The sequence below is a fragment of the Clupea harengus genome, chromosome 3, assembly GCF_900700415.2.
Source record: "Clupea harengus chromosome 3, Ch_v2.0.2, whole genome shotgun sequence".
NCBI classification, from domain to species: Eukaryota; Metazoa; Chordata; class Actinopteri; order Clupeiformes; family Clupeidae; genus Clupea; species Clupea harengus.
This window is the reverse complement of record NC_045154.1, coordinates 30463036-30472961: the sequence shown is the minus strand read 5'-3', so window position 1 is coordinate 30472961 and position 9926 is coordinate 30463036. Positions and strand designations below refer to the sequence as shown.

At 44.3% G+C, this 9926-nt stretch overlaps 1 protein-coding gene across 1 annotated transcript in view; it reads left to right on the top strand.

The window, feature by feature from the left end:
• Positions 1-1276: 1276 nt before the first annotated feature.
• The window catches only part of fam107b (family with sequence similarity 107 member B), a 25296-nt gene continuing 16646 nt past the window's right edge, over positions 1277-9926 (top strand). Inside the window, exon 1 of the mRNA XM_012839136.3 lies at positions 1277-1469. The gene's annotated coding sequence lies outside the window, so the exon portion shown is untranslated. The remainder of the gene's footprint in view (positions 1470-9926) is intronic.

Below are 9926 nucleotides of genomic sequence, written 5' to 3'. Positions count from 1 at the left end.
TCTTTGCATTATGAATACCATTTCCAGAGTACCTTTTTTTTTCTAGACAATCACACTCTGGCTGTGGTCTATAAATTCTGTGGTTCTGTCCCCCCCCCCCCCCCCCCACAGATCAGAACCTCCCTCCCCCTCTTTCCACCGACCCACATCTGTTTCCTGTACGTCCTGAGAGGGATGGGGGTCGGTGTACAGTGTTGTCTTCTCTCTCTCAGTCGCAGTCGCACACACACACACACACACACACACAGGGCCTAGGGTGAGTCAGAGTATGAGTAGCAGGGGTAAAGACATTTTGATTCTGTACCCCAAAAATCTGCTAGACCCCACCCTGACTCAGTCACCCTGAAGAAAGTGTGAGGCAACACTATGGAATGTAGCCACGTTCCTAGAAGTTACATAAAACGTCTCACAAGAGCTCATCATAGTACACACACACTATAAGGGTATCCAGTTCTTTGTTCGATTTTGTAGGCTAAAGCCCTAAAGACTTAATATTGCATCATTGTATATACGTCTTACCTTTATTATAACGTTTTCATATACTTTTTAGAAAATGTTAAGGATAAACAACGTTTAATGCAGGTGAATCTACTGTTGGCAATTGATAACGCAAATGTCTGACGTGACTAGTCTCTATAAAAAAAAGAAATGATCGATGTTTCTGGACCCTGGCGCGGTCAACTTTGCAGCATCCTCTGCATGCTGGCCAGCGATTACTGGAAATTGCGTTTCTGCTCGCGCACATGACACATCTTCCGCTGAACTCATCACCCTTCTTCTCCTCCGACTGTGTTGAGCGCTCGCCAGAAGGGGCCAGTGAGGATGTGAAATATGTATAACCTGGGTCTAAATATTTCCCAGAGCCTTGCAAAGAACCAAAAACAATAATTCCTGGTTGTCAATTTAACAAAAGGGGAGACATCGTTGGAGCCCCACGGATTAATCGGTAAACGGATTAAATCTAATAAAAATATGTCTTGTTGACAATGAACACTTTAGGGGGTATTGGGTTACGGATGCAAATACAGTTTCGTGTGATCGTCAGCATCACAGCAACATAAGCTGCTTGTGTACACGTAAATGTTGATGATGAAAACACACAAAGAGAAAAATGCCAAACAATTGCATCTATCCCAGTGCGCGCGTCAGTCTCCTCCTCTTTTATGTGCCACGCCCAGTGAATTCTTGGGGCTCCCCTTCATGAATAAACATGAGGTAATGGGGCGGAGTCTTTGTGTGAATCCAGTATTGGGTCGTATAAGCCAGCCCCCCACCGCCTAGTGTTAATTTACATTTTCTATGGGTCCCGTAACTGAACTGTTTCCAACAGAGGAAAAAAGCAGATACGCAGACACACCTTAAAAGAGACGTGTTCGGAAATTGCACGGATGTTCAACAAATCCTTTTTACTGTTTGACATCTGAACAAGTTTTTTCTTCCAAGACTCGCAATCTAAGGGGAACTTGGAGGTATGTGTCTTATGTCTGAGTCTGTGTTTCTTTCACCGATGTAATGAAAGGATCGGCGGTTGTTAATCATCGGTCCTGCGCGCGTGCGGGACGACTGACTCCTAGTAAACTCAATCTCGGATAGTCATCTGGCATTGGTCCGCTTCAGCCTCGTTATTGTTCCTCGTTATGGGTTGTTGTTCTAGGAATCTCAGTGACGAACAGGACAAATAGGAGCCCGGTGGTTTCTTCTCGTTCAGAGATAATTTCTAATGTGTGGTGGATTACTTATTTTGTTGTAGTAGTAGAACATGGGACAGGCGATCTCGCATGAACAACCCATTTTGGCTGCGTTATTGTTCTTTCGGAACAGTTGTCCACTCGCTGTGTATTTGCTTTTAACATTCGTCACTTTGTCTTTCTGAAGCATGCATTGCAATTTAACACAAAATCACACAAATTCAGCCAAAGCATGCTGACATTTTCGTATGCTATAGGTTTCAATGAGGCCGTAGCCTGTAGTGAATTTAGTTTCGAATGACAGCACACAAGTCAAAGCACATGGGAGGCTGGATGCGTTTGTCATCGGAGAATTCAATCACCGTGGCAGACTGAAGTGGAGTAACCAACAGGCACTTCAGGGCTGCTGTTAACTGTAGTTATTTGAAATCCTGTAGACTCTAGACAACAAAACATTTCTCTTTTTCATGCCTTACCACGTGGACACTGTGGCAGAGTTGACTATAACAAAATCGTCGCGCTGATAAATCGGATCAGAAAGATTGCTTTCACAGAAGGCCAGCAGCTTAGTAAGAAGTTAATACCCAGTAAACTTAACTAAACCTGACTCTTATTACAATCAGGTAAAGTGACAAAGTTGATAAGGTCCTGTGTCATATTATGCAATGCAGTGTGTGGCGATCTTACAGGGTAGAGCAGATTCCCTCTGTGTGTGATTGGCAGGGGGCTGGGTGGGGACGGCCCAGGCCACATGTGTTAGTCATTTGGTGTATATTTTGTCAAACACTATACATCTGTTTTTTGATCTTTGAACCCATCCTCTTGAATTTGTGCATGTGTGTGTGTGCAGACTCTCTCTTCCCACTTCCAGAAAGGAATGACAAACTGTCCATGTCGGAAATGAGACCGTTTGAAAAAGGGGCTCAGTGTGGTGATCATGTGAAAAACCTCTTTGTAGTATCACATGGTATCAACATATCTCTTTCTGTGTGCAGATTGTCTTCTCATACATTTGTGTCATCTGATTTCCACTGCAGCACTGATATGACCGACCTATAATGTCATCCACACCTATTTCTCAAGAGGTACTATGTCATCACAACACACTTAGTCAGAACAAGTCTTAGCAGCTGAAGAATGCCAGACAAGCCCATATCACCAATACACCCTCTGGGAAGCCGGGCTGTATGAAGAGAACTTAATCACTAGTCTTTTCCAGTCGCTTTATCCATTTTCCATTCTTTTGTGTTGTGTCTCAGTGGACGAGAAAGCAAAGACAGATTAGTTTGTCCGTTTATCAGGAAAGGAGGAAGGGACGTAACGTGTGTGTGTGTGTGAGTAGCGCTGGCGCACTCTGCGTCGAGAGTAACGTGTGATGACACAATTCACTGAATGAGTGGGTAAATGCACTCCTAGTGACTCACAGAACTGTCTCTCTGGACTGGACTGGACTGGACTGTTCAGTATGTTCTCCCAGCTGGTCAAGGTGCAGTCTCGCTATAGATCTCTTTAAGCCATATCTCTATATCGCTGGTCACTTTCTGTGATATGGCCTGTGTGTGTGTGTGCATTTGAGTGTGTACATGAGATAGTGAGGCCATGGTTAGGACATGTGTGTGTGTGTGTGTGTGTGTGTGTGTGTGTGTGTGTGTGTGTGTGTGTGTGTGTGTGTGTGTGTGTGTGTGTGTGTGGGAGTGAGTGAGTGACAGTGGGGCCCCAGTGACATGGTATGGGCTGAAATCCTCGCTTTATTCCTGTGTCTCTCTTTGCACAAATGCTCCTATGAGTCAGCAGCTGCAGCCACAGCAGGATTGTGTCTATGTTGCACAATCAGTGTGTGTGTGTGTGTGTGTGTGTGCACTGACACTTACGTACATGCTGCATGCTGTTGCTCCTGCCTGTTTCTTCAGATAACCTGAGCATTAGTATTCAAAACTTTTTTTCAGCAATTGGCTGATATCATTGTGTTAATGTTTTGTTTCGTGTGCGTTTGTAGTTTTGCATGCTCAAGTGTGTGTGACACTGTGGCTGTGTTCACACTGACATGTGGATCACTTTGTTCACAGCATCGGCTTTGATGCTCACCCCCTATGGTGTTCTGTTTCCTGTTTCCACTTGGTCAGTTGTTTTGTTCAGTTCATCCATTCTGAATATGATATCAGCATCAGTCCACTCCACGTCATTGGCCACACTCCTTATTTTACGATAAATTCTCTCATTTCCACCCGTGATATGCCACTGGAACATGATGTAATATTACTCATACTGTTGCAATCGCCATGGCTGGTAAATGTTTTGATTCTGGTGGCAGAGGATTTCTATTGTGATGTCACTATCCAGGTATTACATTTTGACGGGCATCTTGGTGATCATCTCGACTAGCCAATCACACCATATAGATGGGGTGGGAGGCGGGACTTTGCCTCGTGATGTCACTCTTTGTTTCCTAGATGTGTTTTGATACACGTTGGAACTGGAGCCGCATGCATTGTGGTGAGATGGCATGTTAGAGATGCATCAGGACCTAAACACACACACACACACACACACACACACACACACACACACACACACAAGAGCTTGATTTCCCTGATCCAGGTACATCATACACAATGTTAAAAACACTGTGTAATTTCTCTGTACATCTTTGTGATACCCATTAACTAGACCTGAAATGTAGTTTTGAAAATATAATATAATTTATAATATATATAGATAAAATCATTGAAATATAATATATATTAATATATCTGAAATATATTATCAGGCATGTCCAAACATTTAGATTAACCGACAACATTTTATATAAACGCAGTGGACAATATGATAACTTGTGTACACTAAGAGGCTGCCATGTGGTCATCTGCAAAAAGCATTTGATATTTTATATGCTTTTATGGAATGCACTACAGATTCTGGGTAAGACAAAAGAGCTGAAACAAAGACTGAACAATGAGTGGAGGTAGAAATACTACCACCTCTCAGGAGAGTTCCAGTCTGAGTGTGTGTGCACGTGTGTGCATGCGCGAAGAAGGAAGAGAGGGTGTGTGTGTGTGTGTGTGTGTGTGTGTGTGTGCATGCGTGAAGAAGGAAGAGAGGGAGTGTGTGTGTGTGTGTGTGTGTGTGTGTGTGTGTCTGTGTGTGTGTGTGTGTGTGTGTGTGTGTGTGTGTGTGTGTGTGTGTGTGTGTGCAAACATGAGATTTTGAGATTATTTTTCCAAGTAAAATCTGTGAAACACATACTAGGTCTTGTAAATCTAAAGTGAAGATTCTCCACCCTTGTTTTTCTCCCCAAGGGAACAAAGGAGAGCAACCTGTAACGTATCATTAAAGTCTCAGGAGAGAGAGAGAGAGAGAGAGAGAGAGAGAGAGAGAGAGAGAGAGAGAGAGAGAGAGAGAGAGAGAGAGAGAGAGAGAGAGAGAAAGAGAAAGGGATGAGTGGGTGTGGGGAGGGATATTGGAAAGAGAGATGAACAGAGAAGAAAGGGGTTGTGGGAAAATGATTTAGGGAAACCACCACCTCCATGGCATTATGAGGTTGTCTGTTTACCAGAAGCATCCCGTTCATGTGTAGTCTGTAGAACCTCTCTCACTCAAAGGGTGTCAACCTGGTGTCTGTGATCATAGTGAAGATGAGGGTGGTGGTCAGGGATGAGGGTTAGCGCAGTGATCTTTGGTGTGGTAATCTATAGATCTGAACAGGGATCCATGCATGAGCATCTGGATTTAAACCTAGCTGTTAGGGCCTGGCCAATGGCAGCTCGCATCTATGAGCCGCCACATTGATTTTCCATTCTTTCAGTCAAAAGTGTCGATCCTGAACAAAGAAGCATCCCCATGTAGACTACTGCAGCTGCCGCACATGCTCAGGCAGGCAAGTGAGCACACACACACACACACACACACACACATACAGATACACACACACACACACACACACACACACACATACATACATACAGATACACACACACACATGCACACACATACATACAGACACACACACACATGCACACACATACACACACATGCACACACATACACACACACACATACATGCATACACACACACACATATACACACACACACAGTCACACACACATATACACACACACATACACACACACGCACACACACACATACACACACAGACACTATTTCTCTCTCTCTCTCTCTCTCTCATACACACACATAAGAGGAGGCCTCTGTAGTGTTCTCAGCGTGAAGGAACGCCATACAGCCTAGTTTTAAAACCCGTGGTTGTGTTGCGCCCTACTGAATGATGGCAGACTTTTTTATTCAGTTACATTCTCATCTCTGATTACCACTAATTGAGAGACTGTATGTTGGGCACATATTTCTTAATCAAATTAAAGGGAAATCAAATCAGGGAACCCACCACTGTCAAAGCCATTCTGTGTGTGTGTGTGTGTGTGTGTGTGTGTGTGTGTGTGTGTGTGTGTGTGTGTGTGTGTGTGTGTGTGTGTGTGTGTGTGTGTGTGTGTGTGTGTGTGTATCTGGCACAAAGAGAAAAAGGCTCTCACTTCCTCTCTGCAGCGAAGCCTTTGAACAGGCCACCTGCATGTCCACACAGACCGACAGACCGACAGACTGACAGACAGACAGTGCCAGCTCAGCAGTTGGGAACAGATAATGCTCTGGCTGAATGGTAACAGTTGCGTTTCCCCCCACTGTAGAGTGGTCGTTGGAAGGGGGATCCTCCCTAATCCTTCTTAATGTGCCAGAGAGCCAGCAAGAGATTGGAGTGTGTGTGTGTGTGTGTGTGTGTGTGTGTGCGTGTGTGCTTGTACAAATCAGGAAAACACTGGTATGGATGCACTTGGTATGGTAGTTAGGTCTATTATCATCAAAGTTCATCATCCAGTTATGTTAAGAATGAATGGATTTGAGATGGTGGGTGGTTGTGGGGTGAAAGCCAAAATGTGGTTTGTGTCTTCCGCATCTGTGACAGGAAGTTAGAAAGTGTGTGTGCGTGGGTGAAGCAGATGTGTTACAAGGCTCACTGACTTTTCAGATGGTCTATTTCAGTTATTGAACTAAGGGGGAAAATATTGATCCACTGTCGGTGTGTAATGGTCTCGGTCCTTGTGTGAAGGCTGGTGATTTGGCTCCAAGCTCCCATGTGATTCTGCCTGTGAGTAGCTATTTAGATGTGTTACTGTCATGAAACCACTGAGTGTAAGGCGCAGACACCACCCTCGAACAGGCGGGTGTAAAACAACAGATTTCTGTCCGTGCTGCCCCTTCCCTTCTTTGTGTCTCAGGGCCTTTCAGTACATTTTTTTTATCAATAGTTCCAGGTCCATTCATTCAAGGGTTCATTCTCCTGCTATATATAGTCTTTGCCATATGTCAGCACAAGTCCCCATCATTCACAACTTCCCACACATGTGTTTTGAACACACACACACACACATGCACGCACACACCGCTTACCTCAGCAGTAGTGTAACAGGTGTAAGGACCAGCTGACTAAGATGTATAGCAAAACCATACTGTAGGCTTTGTTGGTAAGGGGACACACTAAACCATAAGCACAGACAGACAGACAGCTGCTGGTCACCCCTTACACATCAACACATGCACAAACACACATGACACTCTCTCTCTCTGTCACTCTCTGTCTCTCTCTCTCTCACACACACACACACACACACACACACACACACTCACGTTGACCTCTTAAGGACAGCTGCCAGCCAGCCCTGCCCATAGATGTATCTTGCGATAAAGACAGGTGGTATGCCATCAGCTCTTTTTTCTGGGTGTTTAGATATCCTGTTCTTAATAATAAGTATATTTTGAGAGATTTGGTAAGCAGTGTGTTTAAGATCTCCTGATGTCATCTAATCAGGCTGATGTTATTTATCCATATCTTATTTCTCTGATGTCGTTTTGCTCTAGTGTTCAGTTGATGTTGTCACTCCATGTTTAATGCATTTCTGTGTGTGCATTTGCGTGAGTTGTGGTCGTGTCTGGACTATGTGTGTAGGCAGTGGGAGAAAGCATTTGCCAGTTCATCACATTCTCTCAGCATGACCTAAGCTGCTGCCCTGCCCTGTTTCAATGAGGCCTTTTCAGACAGTGATCAGACAGTGTCAGAATGGCGACACACACACACACACACACACACACATACATACATGAACATGCGTATGTGTATGTGTTTGAAAGAGACAACAAAGAAAGGCAGCATGAATAAGAAAGTATATATAGCTGGCTTCTACTAGTCTACTGATGTATGAGGGGGGAAAGTGTGTGTGTGTGTGTGTGTGTGTGTGTGGGGGGGGGCTGGCTGACATCACTAAAACTGAAACCTCAATGATTTTCCCTACCATATGTAAATTCCCTGATATGTCATATCAGTAACAATGACACAGCATCTCTTTTCCCTACAGTTATTTGTCTGGCAATAAAGAGACCTTTCACCTATTGGCAGCATGTTTCCTGGCTTCCAAAAGTACCTTGCCTGGTGAGAAGTAAACCTTTTGACTAAAAAAACAAACCGAGATAAAGAGATTTGAACACGCTGTGGTATGTAGTGGTAACGCACAATATGAATCTGAGGTACAGGTAGAGAGGTTTGAGTATCCTGTAGTAGTACTGACTGAAAGGTGTGTGTGTGTAGGTGTGTGTGTGTGCGTGTGCGTGTGCGTGTGCGTGTGCGTGTGTGTGGAGTCATTAGAGCAATTCATCTTTAACATGCGCCAGTGGACGCTGACAGTCAAGGATGATGTGTCACTCTGTCACACAGGAAGAGGTATTACAACCGCTTGTCCCGCTGAAGGAAACCGTGGGGTACAAGAGAGCAAAACCTTGTTGCATAAATACATTGCAGTCAGAAAAACCGCGCGAGAGTGGAAGACAATGAGCTAGCAAACAGAGTTCTTTGTAGACAGCATGCCAAAAGAGGGTTGGTATCTGTATATCAAGTGTGAAAAATGTGCCCACACCCAAGTGCTGTTTACACACTCCAACACAGGAGTCATAAACACACACACACACACACACACACACACACACACACACACACACACTCCAACACAGATACTTGTAGTAGCTGCATGTCTCAACTGCCCTGTCCGTCTCGTGACCCTCCCCAGGGAACTTTTTACACAAGTAAAAGGTCTCGCTCTCCCTCGCACAGTCATTCATATATATATATATATGAATGACTGTGCGATATGAATGACTGTGTGAGGGAGAGCGAGACCTTTTACTTGTGTAATATATATCTCCCTCTCACACACAAACACACAATCGGGCTGACACTCATGGAGGGATTCTCTCACACTCAGCCTGACCTGATGTGACCTCATTCCCTCAGGTCACACCACTCAGTCACAGAGCGGGAACAGGAAATGCATCCCAGAAGCCCAAAAGTTCCTCCAAAGAGAGCCAAACAAATCCCAACGCCTTTCCATGGGTTTCTATAACACACACTCTAATCCCCAAGCACTTAGCCTGCCAACCTAATGTCCACGCAGACCTCTACACAAACCAGTGTCACACACTCGAGTTTAAATGGCCTTATGGACCAGTGACTGACTTGAAACATTTAGTGATATTTATTTATTTAAGTGATATTTATTTATTAAAGTTGATGTCCATTAGAGTTAAAGTGTTGGTGCGGCTCTTTGTCAGCAAGCCCACTTAGGACTGTAATGGGTGTCTTATCCACTCTCTCAAAGGGTGTGTGAGTGTGTGTTCACACTGCTGCATCACAAACACGTTTTTTTGCGATTTTTGTCTGTGTGTATTTATGTTTATGCCGTTGTGTCTTTGTGGCAGTGTGGCAGTTTGGCGGTCCAGATGCTGTTCTCCAGGTCTCTGACCTGGTTCGAACCATCAGCTAGTTAAATGAGAGAGATCCACCGAACCAGAAAACAATACCGCCAAGGGCTACACCCAGGTTGAGATGCATTACCACAGATGGTGTGTGTGTGTGTGTGTGTGTGTGTGTGTGTGTGTGCGTGTGTGTGTGTGTGCGTCTGTTTGTGAACGAGCACACATGTTGTTCATCCCTGACATTTGCCTCTTCATTGGGCTTTGTGTTGGCATATGAATTGTTAGCTTTTTGATGCTCTGTTCCTGAGTGTGTGTGGAAGAACTTGCCTGGACAAGAAGGTGAAATGTCTATAAATGATATGATATTATATATATTATCATATGATATTAGTCTCACTGATATTAGGCAGTGAAGATTTGTGGGTGAA